Source organism: Lactuca virosa, chromosome 2 (assembly GCF_052849685.1).
Source record: "Lactuca virosa cultivar CGN04683 chromosome 2, Lactuca_virosa_CGN04683_v6, whole genome shotgun sequence".
NCBI classification, from domain to species: domain Eukaryota; kingdom Viridiplantae; phylum Streptophyta; class Magnoliopsida; order Asterales; family Asteraceae; genus Lactuca; species Lactuca virosa.
This window is the reverse complement of record NC_136427.1, coordinates 521,768-544,406: the sequence shown is the minus strand read 5'-3', so window position 1 is coordinate 544,406 and position 22,639 is coordinate 521,768.

Below are 22,639 nucleotides of genomic sequence, written 5' to 3'. Positions count from 1 at the left end.
TTATAAGCTACTATAAATCAATTTATTTAATGACACTTGACAATTTATGTCACTAATATTAATATTTATTAGTGGCATAAAAATCTAAATAAATACATGCTTCTTATTCCCCACTACAAAATGAATGGCATTTATTTCCAAAAAGCATATATATGAAATTTAAGGTTTCCCTTACTTCTTATACCCCAATCAATTGCATTTCACAGCTCTATTAATCTTCTTACCTTTTTTCCCTAAATTTCAGCTTCAAAGTTATTTCCCCTAATTCTGAGTACGACTCTAATTTTGAGTATGCTAAAGTCTTCGATCAATTTTAATACTACCCTAATTTTCAATTTCAAGCTTACAAGTCTTCGATCGATTTGAGTATGCCATTATAATCCATAACTCGTGTTGAACGCTTCAATTGAAGATATATTCCGCCGTCTACTGATCATCATGGCCACAGTGAATATCAATAATTGTTGGTCAAGAGGAAGTGAAAGCGAGGGATTGAAATCTTTGATAGTAGTATGCTACGAGTAATTTTCGGAGAGCGGAAAGATCGCGTATATTTGAATAAATAAAATCAGAAAAATGATGGCAGGAAATTACACAAGCATTCCTCCAGATCTGTTACGGTACATTCTTCATCTTCTTCATTTGCATTTGATTGTTTTGTTTATATACCTAATTTGTAATCAATAATCAAAACCTTAACTTATTTATATTTCAATCTAATCTAGATCCGCTGGGACAAGTCTCTTTCAAATGCAACAGTATCCCTTGTTGTTTATCTAATCAGATTTTTGTAAATATTTTTTCATTCGTTGTTAACTCTGTAACAAATCATTAAATTTTTCATTGCAGAGTTGACACTCCAAACATCTACACATTTTACACTACAAGGGGGAGATCTCCGGCGGTTCGGGTTCTGGTTTTGGCCTACTTCGTAATGTTGATGGTATGTTATGTATTTCTATTTTCCAAAATCAAATCTCAATCAATCTATCTATGTCGCTTCCAATTGGGTGACTAAATTGCTTTAGATTTATAATTTATGTCAATGCCATAATTAATCTTACCTACTTTATCATCATACTCTAATCACCATTAATCTTTCAAATCAGAAGATGAAACTTTAAGTTTGAAACAATGCATACTCTGCTTGTGATTTTAAAGCTCAATAAGTGTTATTTTCAAATGTAGTTTACTTCTTCATTTAATAACTTTTCAGTATGTTATTGTATACTTTCATGAAATAATCATACTTTTAGGCTAATAATTGGAGATATGTGATTAGTGGAGTAGTTGTACTTTATTAATTATTTTGTGAGAAGATGTGAGAATTGATCTATATGTGCAATTCCGTTGTCAAAGCCAAATTTTGGTTCCTCAGATCCACAACAACAAGCAACCCCAGTTTGGCTTAAGATAGTCATATTAGCTGCTTACCAGGCTTACTTTGATTTCGACACATCTGCTATTCTGGAGGGATTAAAGATTCACTTTTTCCCTTCAAAGGAACCTTCAGTCAGAAAACTGCTACTACCATATACTTGTAAGTTGAGTCGAGTTGCATCTCATTTCTAAAAATATGTTATTCATAATGTGTTTTGTAAATGAACATTTTTTAAACTAGTTTTGTTGTAGGTATGGACCCTTTTGGATGTGCACAACATTGATCTTTTCGTAAGCTTCAATTGGTACATGTGTCACCTATCTTGCACGAAAGCTACATCATTTAGAATGGGATTATGTTCATTTGTTGATGTGGTCAGGTAACGTTTTGTATGGCTATGATGTTGTTGTACCCATCACTTTGTATATAATTCTCAAGTACTTCTTTATACCTTTGGGCCTTGTTTAACTACTCTGCCTCTATGGGTACTCCTTGTTCATCTTAATTCTCACAGCCGTAAGCAAACATTTCAACGTTTTGAGATTTTAGATTTGTTTGCTACAACATCAAAATCATTAATTTTAGGTTCAAATTTCAGTTGTAGTTTTTGTCTATTATTTTAGTAGAAGCAATCATATGGGTGGTTACGGGTGTTTCTGGATTTATGTCAGCAATGTTTGTGGCATCAAACCAAAAAACCCACATAGTTTCAGCAGTTAAAAAACCAAAAAAGTTGTATTTGTCCTAAATGAGCAATATTATCACTTTTTTTTGTCCTAAAAGAGTTAATATTTGATATTTAAGGGTCATATTGATGCTGAACTTGCTCTTAGATTGATGTTGCCAAGCCTGCTGTAGTAGTTTTTGAACCAATTAAGGCCCTTTTCACCCTATTGGTTAAATATGTAAAAAAACTTATGATCCCTCTAATATTATATATTCCTAATGGGATCGATGTCTAGTATTTACTAAAATATCCCTATATATAACACGAGTTATAAAATAAATGTTATGTCTTGCATGTTGATGTCTGGATATTAATATGTATAGAATGATTTAATATGTTAAACCGAAAAGTCTAGCATAATGTATCAAGACATAAACCATTTACCAAATTTTCCTTACTTTTTCCTCCCAACTCATTCTCATATTACACTTTGATGGATATTATGAAAGATGTATTTTGGATTTTAAGGGTAATATTGCTATTGAGTCTCATGTAGATGGTTTATTCAATCTAGAAAAAGAAACATACCTTATGTATACAACAATTTTGATCCATTCATGACTTAATAGGAAAAAAACAACACCTTAGTCTTTTCATGTGTTTCAACTTTCAAAATTCTATATCTCTAATCTTCTGATTTTCTTATTTATGCAGATAAGGTCGTCGGTAAAACGAAAAAGACAGATAATGCCTTGACTATTGCTAGCTTGTGGTCCCTGTGTTTTGTGTAAGTTAATCATTCAATTTTTGTTCTGCTTTCTTTTGTATTTTCTTCCTCTTTATGCTAATATATATGTTGGAGTTGGACATTTATCTTCTAGACATCCACATATTTTACACGATTATATATTGCTATTAGTTTCTTGCTTTGAGCTAAAGACCGACTTGGTGAGGAAAATTTACCTTTTCGTCCTTGTGTACTCACATAATATGTGAAACTCACTACAAAAAACATGAATACTTATTTAAAAACTAATTCTGTAACATCCCAAAATACAAGCCAAAAAAATTCGTTTTAATTAAGTTATTACATAAAGCCATCAGTATAAAAACGTTTATAATAATAATATCTAATGTCAAAATGAAAGTGTTAATAATCAAAACACAGTATCATAAAACCATATCAGAGTGTAATCCCAAAGATCTTGTGTGCGGAAAACATGGTGTGATGTGTTGCGATCAAGCCGACTCCTTCCCTTTGAAAACGAAGTACCTGAAACCAAAACTGAAAACTGTAAGCACAAAGCTTAGTGAGCTGCCCCATTATACCACATATAATATAATCCCATAGCATACATACCGTCGGGCAATTCTAGGGTGCCCGACCTACCCATGTCAAGCCATTATGAGGTGCTGACCTACCCATGTCAAGCTATTATGGGGTGCTGACCAACCCATGTCAGGCCGTTCTGGGGTGCCGACTACCCTCCGGCCTATCTCAACCAGCAACAGGGACTATTTCACCCCTACCTCTATCATACAATAACAAAATATAATCATACGGTCAGGCATATCTGGGGTACTGACCTACCCTTCGGTCCTAACGACCGAGTCAGGGAAAAGCTATTCCCTGCTACTACCACTAACTCACATAGCATATCACATAAGCATATCTCATAAGCATATCACATAAGCATGTCTCATAAGCATATCACATAAGAGTATCTCATAAGCATATCACATAAGCATACCAAGATAATTATAACAAAGACAATTATCTACCAATTACTCTTGTTGGTGGGCCGGCATTGTGGCTTTAGACCCACCCCTAATGGAAGGTAACTCACCTCACACTGCTGAAGTCCCATAGACACAATCCCATCTGCTGGATGACAGCTTCCCGAACTGTCAATATCAAAACATCACCCAATTAATAACTGGGTTCCACTACGTAACCATAAGCACATACTTGGGGTCATTACTACATTACCCCATGCTTAGCTTTATTCAAGCCAAAGGCCCAATCCATAGGCCCAAAAGTCAATCTAGCAATTAAAGCCCAACACATGGCCCAATTTTCCAAATTAGGTCCAAACCTTTATAAGGTCTTACCATAAGGCCCAACCATTTAGTCCAGTCCAACATTCAACATTCTAATGGCCCAATATAAAATAATCATAAAGGCCCAAACTATGGCACATCTATGGCCCAATTTTCCAAATTGGGCCCAACTCCTCATATAGGCCTCACCTCAAAGCCCATTAATTATTCTAGTCCATTTGCTTGATCTTGGATGACCCATTAATAAACCAATCATCAAGGCCCAATATAAGGGCCCAACAATAAACCTAAGTGAAATTAGGGTTTCTCATAAAATGACAATTAGGGTTCAGTGTCCCTACTTAACCCATTAAGGACTTAATCCATTAAGTCCCACATGGCCTTAGGTTAATTGCAAATGCTTATTAATTAATATTTTGATTTAATAAACGATTCTATTGCGGGTCCCGATTGATCCAAAGCCCATATATCCAAAAATTAGGGTTTTCTAAACCCTAGTTAGGGTTTCCAACCCATTCATAGCCCAATAGGCCCAAAACCAAGTCCTTAAGCCCATTAGGGTTTCCTTAGGTTAATTAGGGTTTATTAGACCCATTAGGGTTTCACTAGGCCCAATAGGGCTTCATTGGGCCCATTAGGTTTTCAAGCATCCCAAAATGGATCACAATACAAACGACGCACACCGCCACCCGACACGGCGGCTGGTGGCGGCAAGAGGCGGCAACCACCACCCTACGCTGGTGGTTTGAGATTTCTATTATTATTTTGGCACCATTACAATGTACAACTCAATAGTACACACACACACTAATAATAACACACACGCACACACACATCCACCCCTGTGGTGGCCGGTGGTGGTAAGTGGTGGTAGCCACCACCTCACGGTGGTGGTGGTGGCTTTTTCGGCCAAATAAACCCACACACACACACCTCTCGGCTTATAGCAGCATCTATAACACACATAACCCGATTTGAACATGGAAAACGCACCCCACCGGAAATCTTGTGCCGGCAGGCGGTGGTTGTCATCGACGAACACAACAGCGGCGACAGCTTGTCCTCAACGAACATGGGCAACGACACCAATAGTGTTATCGGCAACGCTACATCGGCGCTGGAGGAGAAGGAGGGTGGCAGCGAACGTCGACCACTGTGGTGCCAACAACTGGCGGTAGCCACACGACGATGACAAACCCGGCTGAACTACGTCCTAATGTGGGTCCTCGACCCCCACAACGTCGGAGCAACAACGGAGGTCTTCAAATCGGTGGCTCCGGACTTCGTCGTCGGCTGGAAATGATGATGGCGATTGGGCAGCAGCAACGTCGGTTCGTTCCCTCAGTTCGCCCATCCCCGACGTCCAACACTCATCTCTTTGGTCCTTCAACCACTGGAAGCAACTGAGGTGGCGTGGCTGGCTCGCATCTTTGACAATGGCTAGGAGGCGGCGGCGGTAACATGGAGTGGTCATGGGTGGCGGCTGGAGTGAAAGGGAGCCATAAGGTTGGAGGGTGATGACTGTACATAAGGGGGGTTTAGGGTTAGGGTTTGATCAATGAAGAAGTTATATACCCTGTATTCACAAATATTTTAATTATGACATATTCAGCCCCTCCACCTCTTTTCTTTTTAAATCAAAGCCAAATAATTAACACGGAGCCCCTGTCTTCATTAATATTTATAAGTTGAGTCCGGAACTTACACTTTTAACTCCTAACTTCTAAAATTGTGACAATTAGCTCTTCGAGACCATCCTTATATACATAATTATTTATTTTAGGGCTACTACTATTCGTTCATTAATTAATTTATTTATCTAATAAATAAACGGGGTGTTACAACTCTCCCCCACTTAAATTAGATTTCGTCCTCGAAATCATTTCTTACCATTCCTTACACGCCCACCCACTCTAGTAACATGGTCACCAACATGGACACACCCTAGTCTTCCCAGGGTAGTCGTGACCAATCTTCGCAAGGCCCTAAATCCGCAGGTGAACGAATCCCTCACAACGAGAGCACAACTACTCCGTCCGAAATATGTTGTCTCGAGATGGTCTGAATCCTTGACAGACCACTCATACTGAACCATTATCGCTAAATCCATTCCACTTATCTCTCATCTGACTACTCAACTCCTGATAACTCGAGGTTCCCACTATAAATCAGGACCACAAGCCAAATTATCTCTACAGGTCACTTATACTCGGCTAAGGCTCAAATAATCCTGTTGTGAGTGACTTGCCACTTCCCAATCTGTCACACCCCAAAACCAGGAACGGCGGAAACATTCTGGGGTGGAGGACGTCATGTACAGTATCATAACAATGCAAAGTAGTGAATAAGCAACAACATCATCCATTGCATTAATAGTATAATTTCATACATGTGTGTTCTTTCATTGTAATAAGACACCAAAAATGAATCAAAATAAAAGACGAGTCTTGAACATGCTCTGTCTTCTCAAAACCTGGTCAACTGTACCTGTCTACTGATGACCTGAGAATACAAGTTATTTTGAAAGAGTTGATCAGCATTTAAGCTGGTGAGTTCATAAGTATTTAGTGTCAATGTTTGTATAAATTTGATGAAAATGTTTGTAAATGTTCAATGTAAATGTTTGTATATGTTTGAAAAACTCCTAGAAAATCCTATATTTTCTACTAGTATAAAAAGTAGTCTTCTACCAAGACCCGACTGTTTTGTATGTTTGTTTCTTTGTAAAAGTGGAAGCTTTTCCCAAATATGACTATCATTACCATAATATAGTTTTATATTACCCTTTATGTGAGAAGATCACAATTTGAATATAATGGGAAAATGTATGTGTACAGCAGTATTATTTGTATTAACTACTGAAGTAATAACTACCTTAAACCAAAAAGGATTATATAAGGTAAAATGTGATGAGGTTGTTACCATACTAAACTGACTATAACACGACGATGAAAGACGTCGGAAGAAATGACATTTGGAACCCGTAGACTTGCAAGTCCCACTGTAGCGAACAGCAATGTGTAGGATAGTCAATCCAGTATAGATCTATATGCAAACTCACGCTCTCCCTCCAGGAGATTCTGGTTACAAAACGTGACATAACAAAATGGTCGATGTGTCATGAAGTAGTATCTCACATTATGTTATCTCTTAATCTTGTTATAGTATACTTGTTATAGTAATAGTATTCTTTGTATAGTATTCTTTGTATAGTATCCTTTGTATAGTATTCTTTGTTATAGTATTCTCTGTCTAGTATTCTCTCTTATAGTATTCTCTGTTATAGTATTTGTATATGATAGTATTCTCCTAAACTATATCTATTATAGTTTACTAGTAATTTGTGTAGTTTTAATGAATGGAGGTATGGCTTTGCTACCTAAAGGTACGGAACTGATTAATAGTATTTTTATATCTACATATGTATACATAATATATAACTGATATTTAAACGACATTCGGACAAATAACCAATACTCTCAGGCCACATCCAAACAAGGAAAAGGAAATAAAGCGAGTTATCAGTCCTAAGTCCTTTAAACATTACTTATATAACTATACCTATATAGACATGCATTTGACAATATATAAGTTTAAAAAGAAGTTTTGTAAAACATTTGAAGAGTTTAATAATAAATATTGATGACTTGATGTCAATTTATAAAACGATTTAAAAGCAGTTTGATTGATAAAACAGTTTGAAAGTATAAGAAATCCTTTGTTTGAAACACAGTTTGAAGTGTATGAAATCCTTTGTTTGAAACATAGTTATAAATCACATGTGATTGATTATATAACTAACATGTTTTCTACTTGTATCCCCCCTATAAAAGCATTTAAAATCATTTAAAAGATAGATTTAAGGGTATGAACTCATCTGTAGTGAGTGATGCGAATGTAAGGTCGGTAAAGGATGCTAAGTGTCAAGTGAAGACTTGAGCACATACGGATCATATTTAGCATAAAATGACACATATATGCATCTAATTAGTGTTTGTAACAACTAATAAAGAAATGGAACAACCTTAGGGACTAGGAAACACTTGTTATGAAGTGTTAAACCACATAGGGTTGCATATAAGGGGTGTATGGCCTCACTTTGGAGTTTACGGCCAAGATGGCATGATCAAGGGAGTTCACGGCCATGAGTTTACGACCCAAAGAGTTTACAGCCGTAAACTCATGGTATTTTGTACCATTTTGTGTTATAAGGTCTTACAAGTCATAATGATGTGTTCTATGATCAAGTCTAAGCCTTAGGAAAGAATAGTGGCACAAATGCACCACTTTTTAGGGATTACGGCCCAAGGTGATTGCTTTGGCCGTAAAAACCATGTGTTCTTGATTATTTTCTTGTTTAAGGTCCTATACTCTTCTTGGAAGTATTCTAGACTTGGTTCCAAGGCTTTGGAAGGGATTAGGGCTCATTTGCACCCTTAATTAGGGTTTACATCCCAAGGAGATTGCATTGGCCGTAAACACCTTTTGATCTTGTTTTCTTGATGTTTTCTAGGTGTAAACTAAGGGATTCAAGCATATAACAAGCTAAGGCAAGAGTACTTACAATATAGAAGTTTATAAGGGTGTTTAAGGTCCAAGAACACTAGTGTGTGTTCTTGGTGAAATGAAGAACACTTGAAGATCTATCAAAATGAAGAGATTTCATGGATGAAATCATGTACAATCACTAGATATTGAAGGATATCAACTAATCAAGGAAAGAAACACTTACAAAGTTGAAGATCTTAGTAAAAAATTGGATGATACTTGAGAGAGAATGACTTCTAGGCTTGAAAATGGTAAAAATGACTAAGTGTCATATTTATCCTTAGAGTTTACGGCCGTAAACTCCATTTTATGGCTGTAAAATCCAAACTCTTGGAGTTTTGAGACTTAAATGTTGCACATTGAACTCTAGAGTATACTTCCTATATTTACTTCTTGAAGGTACTAGGCTTTAGCACACTCAAACAGGCTCTAAACAGTGCTAAAAGTTAGCAGAAATAAGTCTGACTTAGATTGAAGTGAATGGTTGTACAAGATAGAAATTTCGAGTTGTCACATCACAATCAACCAGCTATTCCGTCCGTATTTGCAACCTGAAATGCAAATACTAACGCTGCCCAAACGCTAAAACTGTCCGAAGCCTGAACTGCATGAAGCAGTATGTTGCCACATGGCCGCTTTCCAGAATCTACCGAGACCTGCCTGGTCTCGATTCATTCACCAATCATCTGAAATACCGGGTTCTGGCCCGGCTGCGGAGCCAAAGGACTCCCAATTAGTTGCCTCACACGACTTCTGAACGAAATCCTTCTCTGGAACTAGTTGCAACTAGTTATCATGCCACTGTGACTCTAAAAAAATTTCTGATCTAACCGATCCATGCGTCGAATCCCGACGTCACCAAACCCAAGGCTAAAAGTGATGGTTGTATGACCAACGGTAGCCTTATATCATACACGAACCTAAGCAATCCATTGCTTCCCTGATCTCATAACTGTAGTGACGTTCCAACTGTCGTATCGCTGGCTCAACCAGATATAATCCATTTGGGTAATCCTGAAATCTAATCTGTGGATTTCCATATCCTCACTGCTGCACCTGAACTGGTGGGTACTTTTGTTCCTTCCGCGTCCTAACAACGCACTCATGCTATCTACCAACCTAGTGAATGCTACGGCTACACCTGCAGACTTACAACACTCTATCACTATCTGGCTGCTAGTGAATGCTACAGCTACACCCGTAGAATTACAACACTCTAACACTATCTGGCTGCTAGTGAATGCTACGTCTACACCTGCAGACTTACAACACTCTAATACTATCTGATTGTTAGTGAACGCTATGGCTACACCCATAGACTTACAACACTTCCTATGCTAATTGACCACTAGTGAATGCTACGGCTACCCCCGTAGTCTTACAACACTTTCCATACTAAATGACCACTAGTGAATGCTACGGCTACCCCCGTAGTCTTACAACACTTTCCAAACCGGGTCGAACACACACTCGACCTAACACACCACTGAACTTGAGTCCTAACCGAAACTCTAACCTGGTTCCAGAAACCTGCTATCACGTGACCCCACTTTATCAGTACCGTACCCATGCCCGTGATCAAAGCTTCACAGTAAACCACAAAATCATCTACACCCTCTGGCAGGGTGAGGTGCCTCGCACAACCATTGTCTGAGAGTCTCGAAGGCTGCCTGCTGCTCCGGCCCTCAGCGAAAGGCCACTGACTTCTTGGTCAGTCGGGTCAAAGGAACCGCAATATCGGAGAAGTCCCGTATAAATCTCCGATAATAACCTGCTAGACCTAGGAAACTCCGAATCTCACATGGAGACCTCGAAATCTCCCACTGCATCACAGCCTCTATCTTGGCCGTATCGACTAGAATACCCTTCTGGTTGACAAGGTGCCCAAGAGATTGCACCCCGCGTAACCAGAACTCACATTTGGAGGACTTTATAAAAAGTCTCTCCCCCACTTAGATTCAACTAAGTCTTCACGGAACGTGAGAATTGAAGGATTCCCAATCCTTATCGCTTCCTAGTATCCCCCTGATGACAACATGTGCTTACCAATGCTAGCGATTAATCACCGGTTAAACCTTAAGATCGTCCAAAATCAGAAATCTTGATGAGTACTCTTGAAATCTGGTCTAGTCTGACATCTCAATTGTGACATCCCCTAATTTCTCGGAAAGAAAAGACCGATTTAATTTATGCTTTTTAAAATAAAATCAGAGAAATCTTTTCAAAAGATGTTGCGGAATAGGTCCCCAAAATAAAAGACGATAAAAGTTTATCAAAACCCTTCTTTAAGAAGGTATATATTTTCCATATATATCAAAACCTCGGGATGTCATGTTCCGATACAGATCAAAAGCATAAACAAGACATTATAAGCCTTTCAACAGTTATTTACAACAACTGGACTATAATCCAAAAATCTCTCATCGTCCTCCGACTATGCTCGGGGTCCACTACCTGTAATCATAAAAAGCTGAGTGGGTCAGGCTTGGGAGCCTGGTGAGCATATAGGGTTTTCAACCCACAATAATAATAACTTATTAAGTTCACCAATCAACAATAACCCTGATTACCCATTCCCGTTGTCCTCACTTTACGTCCCTAAACACCTAACACAAGGGACTTGGCCTAAGGAATATCATCGGGTTGGACACTACTGCTAAGGGGACTCCTCAGCCATACATGTCCTAAAGGCAACCATGAGGGGGATTGGAGTAAACCAATGAACATTTAGTTCATCAACACCTACAAGTTGCGAACCTGCTAGTGTGCCACTGGACTGTCTAGAAAGTCTGTAGTCGTCATCTATACTCCGTTAGATGACTTCACCAATAACACCAACAACAACACCGACACCGACACCGAGGCCTCTCACCATTTTAACACACACCGACTATTTCGTCTACCCATGTTCTACACAACATATTTTTGTAGATAAAATACATATACAGTTTAAAACTTGTATAAAACATCTATTCAACAGTCACCTCAAATAAACAATTAACATATTTACACATAGCACGTATTTTAAGCTAAATAGTTCATATCTATGTGTAAAGTGAAAGTAAGTACACACTCACTTGATTTAATGAAAATCGGGCAGCAATTCGTTTCCTAAAACGATCGTTTCTAATAAAACTGGGAGTTTTATTGAGAAATCGGGCTCTGCGAAGGTCGGGCTTCGAAACCGAAAAGATAAGTTTTCCGGGCTTCACGGGCACTTCGTGGCGTATTCCGGGGCTTATAATCGATACCGGGGCTTTAGGGGAAGTGAAAATAGCTAAAATATGAAATTTAGGGTAAAAGGTGGCAACTTTCCAAAGTTACCCGGGCAGGCTCGCAACCTTCTATTTATAGGGAGGAGCTTCTGATCGGACGGCTAAGAAGCCTCCAGGTGGCGAAGATCCGAGGGCTCGCAGGGAGGGCTCGCACATGGCTGCGCATGCGAAGGCTTGCTGGCAGCTTCTTACTGGACCGAGGTCTAGGGTCCGAAGTAGGGTCATCTGTGGCAGCCTTGTGAGGGTTCGGACATGTGCTAAAGGGTACGTGTCGGATTCTTAGTGGACTGCGGCGTCGGACTCGGAAGGATCGCGACACGTCTTCGGATGACTCAGCAGATTTCGCCACGTAGCTCGCATGACTTACTGATTTCGGACACGTGGCACGTTCTAAGCGAGGGTGACGTGGCAAAAACGTGACTATGCGAATTTTCTCGATTTTTGTGCAAAAACTTCTAAAATCCATAACTTTCGCATACGAGCTCCGTTTTTGACGTTCTTTATATGAACGCGTAGGTAAAATTACGCTCTACAACTTACGTTTAGACTTCGTCGGCTAATTTTGAATTTAATTTTTATATTATTTATTTTAACAGACCGGGACAGGAAATCCGTTAAAAATTCATAACTTCTTCATCCGACGTCTGTTTTCGTCAGACTTTTTACCGTTGTGATACTATTTACGAGACCTTCGATTCTCATTTAGGTTGTGTCGGCTAAAAATCACTTGATCTAAAATTCGAGTTTTTAGCTGTGTACTGCTAAGCCGAAACTTCGAAAAATCATAACTTCCTCATACGAAGTCAGATTTGGACGTTCTTTTTATACCTACTCTCGGTTTAACGAACACTACGAGTTTCGTTTAGATCACTAAGGCTAAAAAGTAGTTTATCAAAAACTCACTTTTTACGTCATTCGGCACCGTGCCGGTTTTGTCGCGAAACTTCGACAGGTCATAACTTCTTCGTTATAACTCGGATTTCGGCATTCTTTATATATCCGTAATCCTTGTCACGACCACTACAACTTTCTTAATAGATATCGGCTTTATCTAATATTTATTTTCGACGCTCATTTTTGTTCTTAATTAATTAACTCCTAATAATTAAGCATAAAACACATAAAACACATAATATTCACATAATTCCTTTTCATTTCTGCACAATGAGTCACTAAGGTTAACCTAGACTATCAAGTCAATATTAATGCCTAGCCTAGAAACACGGGCATTACAATTCTCTCCCCCTTAGGATGATTCTGTGCCCGGAATCACACATCGACAAACAACCACGGGTACCGACTCACCATGTCACTCTCCGTGTTTCCCCAAGTGAGATTTGGCTCATTCGTATGTTTCCAATGCACAAACACTAAATCGACCATCTTACGTTCCAACTTCTTAGTCTTACGGTCAACGATTGCCTCAGGTTCTCCAATTAACCTCTTGTTCTCCTCCAACCTTAATTCAAAAATGGGAATTATGTCGGGCACACCTCCCGTGAACTCTCTCAAATAACACACATGACAGGTGTTATGAATACCCTCTAGTTCTTTCAGTAATTCTAGCTTGTAAGCTTGATTCCAGATCCTCTGAAGAACTTTTAAATGCTCCAATAAACCTTGGACTCAACTTTCCCCTTCTACCAAACCTTATAAGTCCCTTCCACGACGAGACTTTAAGTAAAACCGAATCTCCAACTTTGAATGATATCGGTTGTCTTTTCTTGTCAGCATAGCTCTTTTGATCAGCTAACATCCTTTCCCTAATCACTTTCAACTTTTCAGCAGTCTGATGGACTATTTCAAGTCCCATAAACTGCTTTTCCTCAGCTTCCAGCCAACATGACGGCGCTCGACACTTTTCTCCGTACAAAGCGTGATAAGGTACCATCTAGATGTTCGAGTGGAAACTTTTATTATAGGAAAATTCTACTAAAGGTAAATGTTCATCCCAGTTACCTTGGAATTCCAGGGTACATGCTCTCAGCATATCCTTCAACGTTTGAATCGTTTATTCGCTCTGACCATCGGTTTGCGGATGGTAAGCTGTATTCAAACACAACTTGGTACCCAATTCCTCTTACAGTCTCCTCCAACACCTTGAGGTAAAACGGCTGTCACGATCGGATAAAATCGTTAACGAAACACCGTGAAACCTCACAATTTCCTTCACATAAGAATTTGCAAGTTTATCCATAGACCTTTTCTCGTTGGCTGCTATGAAATGCACACTCTTAGTGAAGCGATCAACGACCACCTAAATCATGTCGTGACCGTTCCTTGTTCTGGGCAGTTTAGTCACAAAATCCATAGTGATGTCTTCCCATTTGCCCATGGGTATAGGCAAAGATTCTAAGCTCCCATACGTTTTCTGATGTTGTGCCTTAACCCTAGCACAAGTTACACACTCGGCCACATACTTTGCAACATCGAGCTTCATCGTCGGCTACCGGTAATAGGGTTTTAGATCCTTATACATTTTCGTACTGCCGGGATTAATCGAGTACATGGTTTTGTGAGCTTCTTCCATCAGAAGACCTCTTACTCCTCCCGCCTTAGGTACCCAAATCCTATCTTTGAATACCTTCAGTCCTTGACCGTTTGTATCAAACACCAACATTTTGCCCAAACGTTCCTCCTTTCGGTCATTTCTCTCTAAAGCTTCCTCTTGAGCTTTCTTTATACTTTCCATAATTGTCGAGACATCTTTAATTCTCAACGCTCTTGGCCTTTTATTTTCAGGATTTACCTTCCGACTGAGAGCATTAGCAACAACATTTGCTTTACCAGGGTGGTAAAGTATCTCACAGTCGTAGTCGTTGAGTAACTCTAGCCAGTGCTGTTGCCTCATGTTTTATTCCTTCTCCATATCTTTAAGGCGAATACTACCGCGGCTAACTCCAGATCATGAGTGGGGTAGTTCTTTTCATGCTCTTTCAATTGCCTCGATGCATTCGCTATCATGTTATCCCTTTGGGTCAGAACACACCCTAACCCAACTTCTTTAACAACGAACGCGATACTTCTATTGATCGCTTTGATCAGCCTTTGCTTCAATTCGGCTTAAGTCAACTGCTACATCGAACTTGGTTCTCTGAACCACATAACAAACTCATCGTAGTCGGACTTAATTTGATATGACCACTAGGGTCGGAATAACAGTCATCTTCTTAGTCATTACCGAAATGATGGTAACGACAGACTAGAATAAGACGAAATCAATTATGAGTTCCTTGGTAACCTTGTGACTTTCCCTGATCCAAGTGTGAGTCCTGTGCTTCCAGTAGTATAGATCTCTACTACTATTCACACCTACTCATACTCATCCCAAGTACTGTCTCGCAGTCCCCAAGTCCTAAAATCACAAAACAATTTAACACATACGAATGTGTCCAATTAATCATAAAATTTTCCTAGACTCTACTAGGACTTCTTCCATGCGTATCTTCAATCATCAATTCTGCTTCAACTTGGTTGGTGATGGAAATTCCAGACGATTGGGACAACTTCAAAAATTACACCAACCATTCCATTCATCAGATGACAAAACCAGGGTGTATATTATTTCCTTGAAACGATTACATAAAGGTTCAAGTTTACCCTATACTATGCCTCTAATAGGCTAAACTACAAGTTACTAACTACATTGCTACTTTATGTCTTAGTTTTGGGAATATAAGGTCCTTACTCATGATCCCTTATATTTCCATCTGCTTCATTAAGGATCATTTGGAATGCCTTTGGTTTTGGTTTTGGTGGAACATTGGGCATTGCTGCCTCCTTCTTCTTTGGGCAATACCTCAAAATATGCCCTTCTTCATGGCACCCATGACAGACATTATTAGTGAAGCTGAATTTATTTGCATAATGCCCTGGCTTTCCACATTTGTAACAAATGAGTTCCACGCTGCATTTCCCAGCATGTTTCTTCTTGCACCTGTCACACCACTTGGCTTCGGCTTCACCTCCGAATTTTCTCGAACCAGTCTTCGAGAATTTGTTCTTCTTATTGGAACCGGAAGTTACTTCAAACTTTCTCTTTTCACCAGCTTCAGCCTTGCTGGCGGCTCTCCCCTTTATCATATCTTCAACAGACTTGGCAGCCCAGATAGCTGCCTCCAAAGTAAGTGCCTGATGTACTGGCACTGCATACTCCCATGGAAGTCCCTTTGCGTACCTGTCAATTTTCGCCAGCTCATCTGGGACAATACGCAAAGCAAACTCCATTTTGTTTGTGAAGTTATTCGTATACTCGTCAACGGTCATACTCCCCTTCTGCAACGTTAGAAATTGGTTTTCTAACTCAAGTACGTTTTGGGCCGAGCAGTACTTGCACTTAAAGTGCACCAAGAACTCTTCCCAAGTCATTTGTAGTGGCTCATTAGGGCTTAGGGTTTTCCCCAATGTATTCCACAAACGAGCAGCACTACCCCTGAACTGACGTACTGCAAAGGTAGTTTGTAACTTGCCTTGGCAATCACAAGTCATGAAAGCCAACTCCATTTCCGAGATCCAGTCTATTACTCCGACATGATCTTCTTTTCCAGTGAAGGTCGATGGCTTGCAAGTCATAAAGTCCTTATACTTGCACCCATTTTTCTCCACTCTACCCTCATGGTTATTCCTTCCAACCACGAGCGGTTCACTATGACCAACCGATCTGCTGTTGTTCCCTTCTTCAGATCGATCGTCATTTAGTTCACATTGTTCAACAGGAACTGAAGGTTCATCCCTGTTGTTCAGCAACATTTGCCTCAACTCCTCCCTCTGTTCAGCCATCATGGTCTGAATCACAGCTCGTACTCCAGCCATGGTGGTGGGTTCGGGTGCAGCTCCTACTATAGGCACCTGTTCCACCACTTGAGGTTGAGGTTGTTGGTTTCTGTTTGCATTTCCTGCTCCACTTCGAGTTCTTGCCATTACAATCTATATACCGAATAAGACGAATTTAGGTCTTTATCCTTGTTAGACGTGTCAATTCCCTTATCACTTCGAAACGTTTACATGTTAGTTCTAATCTCGTAATCATACACTTAGAATCCTATACACATAAGGTTTCCAGATCCGGTCGGCAACAGACCATAGATCCGAACAAATAATGGCATATATGGCAACATATAGCATTTAGCACATAAAGGCATTTTAGGCACCTTTCCTAAAATAAACTAGTGCTCGTGTCTAAAATATGGTAGACACTCATCTCACAATCATCACTTAGCATTCTAAGTTTAGGTCTAGAAATCCTACAATTTCTTAGTTCGCTTAAACTAATGCTCTGATACCAACTGTGACATCCCCTAATTTCTCGGCCAGAAAAGACCGATTTAATTTATGCTTTTTAAAATAAAAATCAGAGAAATCTTTTCAAAAGATGTTGCGGAATAGGTCCCCAAAATAAAACATGATAAAAGTTTATCAAAACCCTTCTTTAAGAAGGTATATATTTTCCATATATATTAAAACCTCGGGATGTCATGTTCCTATACAGAATAAAAGCATAAACAAGACATTATAAGCCTTTCAACAGTTATTTACAACTACTGGCCTATAATCCAAAAATCTCTCATCGTCCTCCGACTATGCTCGGGGTCCACTACCTGTAATCATAAAAAGCTGAGTGGGTCAGGCTTGGGAGCCTGGTGAGCATATAGGATTTTCAACCCACAATAATAATAACTTATTAAGTTCACCAATCAACAATTACCCTGATTACCCATTCCCGTTGTCCTCACTTTACGTCCCTAAACACCTAACACAAGGGACTTAGCCTAAGGAATATCATCGGGTTGGACACTACTGCTAAGGGGACTCCTCAGCCATACATGTCCTAAAGGCAACCATGAGGGGGATTGGAGTAAACCAATGAACATTTAGTTCATCAACACCTACAAGTTGCGAACCTGCTAGTGTGCCACTGGACTGTCTAGAAAGTCTGTGGTCGTCATCTATACTCCGTTAGATGACTTCACCAATAACACCAACAACAACACCGACACCGACACCGAGGCCTCTCACCATTTTAACACACACCGACTATTTCGTCTACCCATGTTCTACACAACATATTTTTGTAGATAAAATACATATACAGTTTAAAACTTGTATAAAACATCTATTCAACAGCCACCTCAAATAAACAATTAACATATTTACACATAGCACGTATTTTAAGCTAAATAGTTCATATCTATGTGTAAAGTGAAAGTAAGTACACACTCACTTGATTTAATGAAAATCGGGCAGCAATTCGTTTCCTAAAACGATCGTTTCTAATAAAACCGGGAGTTTTATTGAGAAATCGGGCTCTGCGAAGGTCGGGCTTCGAAACCGAAAAGATAAGTTTTCCGGGCTTCACGGGCACTTCGTGGCGTATTCCGGGGCTTATAATCGATACCGGGGCTTTAGGGGAAGTGAAAATAGCTAAAATATGAAATCTAGGGTAAAAGGTGGCAAATTTCCAATGTTACCCGATAAGGCTCGCATCCTTCTATTTATAGGGAGGAGCTTCTGATCGGACGGCTGAGAAGCCTCCAGGTTGCGAAGATCCGAGGGCTCGCAGGGAGGGCTCGCACATGGCTCGCACACGGCTGTGCATGCGAAGGCTTGCTGGCAGCTTCTTACTGGACCGAGGTCTAGGGTCCGAATTGGGGGCATCTGTGGCAGCCTTGCGAGGGTTCGGACATGTGCTAAAGGGTACCTGTCGGGTTCTTAGTGGACCGCGGCTTCGGAATCGGAAGGATCGCGACACGTCTTCGGATGACTCAGCAGATTTCGCCACGTAGCTCGCATGACTCACTGATTTCGGACACGTGGCACGTTCTAAGCGAGGGTGACGTGGCAAAAACGTGACTATGCGAATTTTCTCGATTTTTGTGCAAAAACTTCTAAAATCCATAACTTTCGCATACGAGCTCCGTTTTTGACGTTCTTTATATGCACGCGTAGGTAAAATTACCCTCTACAACTTCCGTTTAGACTTCATCGGCTAAGTTTGATATTATTTTTTATATTATTATTTTTAACAGACCGGGACAGGAAATCCGTTAAAAATTCATAACTTCTTCATCCGACGCCCGTTTTGGTCAGACTTTTTACTGTTGTGCTACTATTTACGAGTCCTTCGATTCTTGTTTAGGTTGTGTCGGATAAAAATCACTCGATCTAAAATTCGAGTTTTTAGCTGTGTACTGCTAAGCCGAAACTTCGAAAAATCATAACTTCCTCATACGAAGTCAGATTTGGACGTTCTTTTTATACCTACTCTCGGTTTAACGAACACTACGAGTTTCGTTTAGATCACTAAGGCTAAAAAGTAGTTTATCAAAAACTCACTTTTTACGTCATTCGGCACCGTGCCGGTTTTGTCGCGAAACTTCGACAGGTCATAACTTCTTCGTTATAACTCGGATTTCGGCATTCTTTATATATCTGTAATCCTTGTCACGACCACTACAACTTTCTTAATAGATATCGGCTTTATCTAATATTTATATTCGACGCTCATTTTTATTCTTAATTAATTAACTCCTAGTAATTAGGCATAAAACACATAAAACACATAATATTCACATAATTCCTTTTCATTTCTCCAAAATGAGTCACAAAGGTTAACCTAGACTATCAAGTCAATATTAATTCCTAGCCTAGAAACACGGGCATTACATCAATCCACCTCCCATGCTGACAACTAGAGGCTCTAATCTTCACTTTGGTGGATGCGTCCTCATCCCCACTTCCAATCTCGCAGCACCACTGAACTCTATCCGTACACAGCCCATGCGAAAGTACGATTCTCTTGAACATCTAATGACCAACCACTTATGCATCTAACACTCGCAACTGACACTACCCCCCTTCATGTTACCAGTCCTGTCCTAGCAACGGTAGTGCCTTGAACTCCAAAGTTCATCCATAGACAAATTCGACCATATACGAACAAATTATAGAATCACTTAACTCTGACTTCACTGTAGAACCATCCCACTAATTCCCGACCAAGGATCTCCCAAATAATACTCCCGCACAAATCTCGACAAAGATCCAAAATGATAATGGTACGCGCAGAACCTATTTCACCAGATGCGTCCCTATGTGGGTTCATCAATGACTTTTCGGCATGCAGGATGGCATATATGATCCTTGATAACCCAAACATTAGCAGAAAACCAACCTGAGATCTGACTTATCCAAACTCACTCACAATTACAAAGCGATACTGTCACACCCCTAGCCATTGGCGGAAACACTGGGTGGTGTAACGTCATTCTTCGTATCACAGTTATATAACATACATTGAACAGTACTAAACAAAATACATATCTTTATTGATGACTGTAAGTTACATAACTGTTTTTCTAGGACCTATTACATAATATCCGACTAAGGCATACTTCTTAATGAACAGAAGGATAATAGTAAAACTTCTTCTATTCGAATACATACCAGCTTTTCAAGTTCCTAAAAACACATGCATTTTAAAATATGTCAACATAAAGTTGGTGAGTCCACATGTTTTGACTCCATAAAATAATACATTTTCCACGTTCAAAAGTATAGTTTTAAAAGTATCATTTTGACTTTCCAACGTTTAGTATATATATCCTAAGTATAATGGTTTACTCACCAAATAAGTATATACCTATACGTCTCATATATTATAAATATAAATGTTTGTAATTCCATATAAACGAAAGTTACTACGTATAAATCTTATTTCATTTCTATACGGGTATGTGTGTTAGGTATAGTTATCTACTTAACATACAAGTAGTACCTAGGGTATAAGTAGGGGGAAACTTATACTTAACATTAATATTTGTATACGACAAAGTATAATGTTTCTAACAATTTGCTACAATGACCCTGTAACCACTGCTATGACATAATACCTCTGATAAAACACACTCATGATTTACCATGAGAAACAACACACTCATGATTTACCATGAGAAACAACACCGTACGCTTCATCGACGCCGGAACAATAACAAGTAAAAGAATAGTTCATCACTCGCTTTTGGTTGACTGTAGCTAACAGTCACAAGTGGGGTGGTCAACCCGTATACTAATTATACACGACTTCCTCGCTCACACGGGATTAACGGTTACAGTTCAGAGGATTTCCGCAAAGATCCCCAATCTTAGTTGATGAATACAATTACTCATGTAGACTTCGACGGCTTCCTATAGCTCTAACAACAAAAGTATTCTCATGTCTAAACCCTAAGTTTCTAGACTATGCTTTTAAACATTACGCCTAATCTCATAACATTTAGGCAGTATAACAGCTATAGCTTGAAGTAAAACCAGGTTTCATCTTGACATAAAACCAATAAGAACAACAACATATAACCTACTAAGTTTTATCTTGTCATAAAACTAATAATAACAACATACTTTATAAATTTACATATAGAACTTTTGAATATAACTTCGGGACTATAACGCACACAACATATATATAGCATCCTAAGTGTAACTCAAGATCTACATTAATATAATAACATGCTGATAAGTTGATAATAGTTGTATATATTCAAAGATATTATATTTAGAATAACTATACCCCGGCTATTATAACTATATACTATCATATAGACATAATAGTAATATGTATACAACATTTAGCATGCGTTTTCCCCCAAAATATTAGAAAGTGGGGCCGTGAAACTCACCCTAGTAGCGTGATTTTATGTAATCTAAGCAGAAACGGTCAGCATACGAGGTCGTCGGGGCTCGGGATGCAAGATGGCTTCAGCAAAGGAGAGAGGAGAAAGGGAAATAGTGTAAGGAATAGTTGAAGTCGGACCTGCTATTTATAGTAAAGATTTTTGACTCTCACGTCATGAGTTTTATAAGGCTCACGTCGTGAGTCATGCATGCTCATCCCGTAGACTTGCCATTTGTGTCCCTAGCTTCGGAAGGTGTCCCTTTGACTCCTCACAACGTGAATCAATCCTTGCTCACGTCGTGAGTTTGGATCTTATCCCCTCGTAGCCTCGTCACACCTTCTAGATTCCGAGATGTGGCAAAATGACTCATCACATCGTGAGTTCTGTGCTCACGTCATGAGTTCAGTAAGATTAGGGTTTCTGACAGCTGAATCTTCGGAAGGTCGTAACTTTCACATACGAACTCCATTTTTGACATTCTTATACGCATGCGTAGGTATTTACAAGTACTACAACTCTCGTTTAGACTCCAATAGCTAATTCTAAGTATATTTTAAATTCCTATTATTATAGAGATTTATAGTGTTCGGTTTATCATAACTTCTTCATGCGAAGTCAGATTCAAATATTCTCTATATTTTTGGAATCGTATGGACATATACTTTGAGTTGTATCATAAAGAAAGTTCATATTTGTATTAGAATTTATCATGAACTACATAGCACTCTTATCACATTACTAGTTTAACAAAATCACATTACATGATTGGCATAATCACATGTGATTGTTTATTGACCTATTTTGACTAGTGTTACATTCTCCCCCCGTTAGAATAATTTCATCCCGAAATTTATCTTATGGATGGGGTTTTGTCAAACAGTTGGGGGGTATTTTTCTTTCATCTGATCTTCACGTTCCCAAGTAAATTTAGGTCCTCGTAAAGAGTTCCATCAAACTTTCACTATGGGAATACGACTTTGCTTTAATCGTTTGACTTCTCGATCCATGATGTAACGACCCGTTCCTGGTACGTATT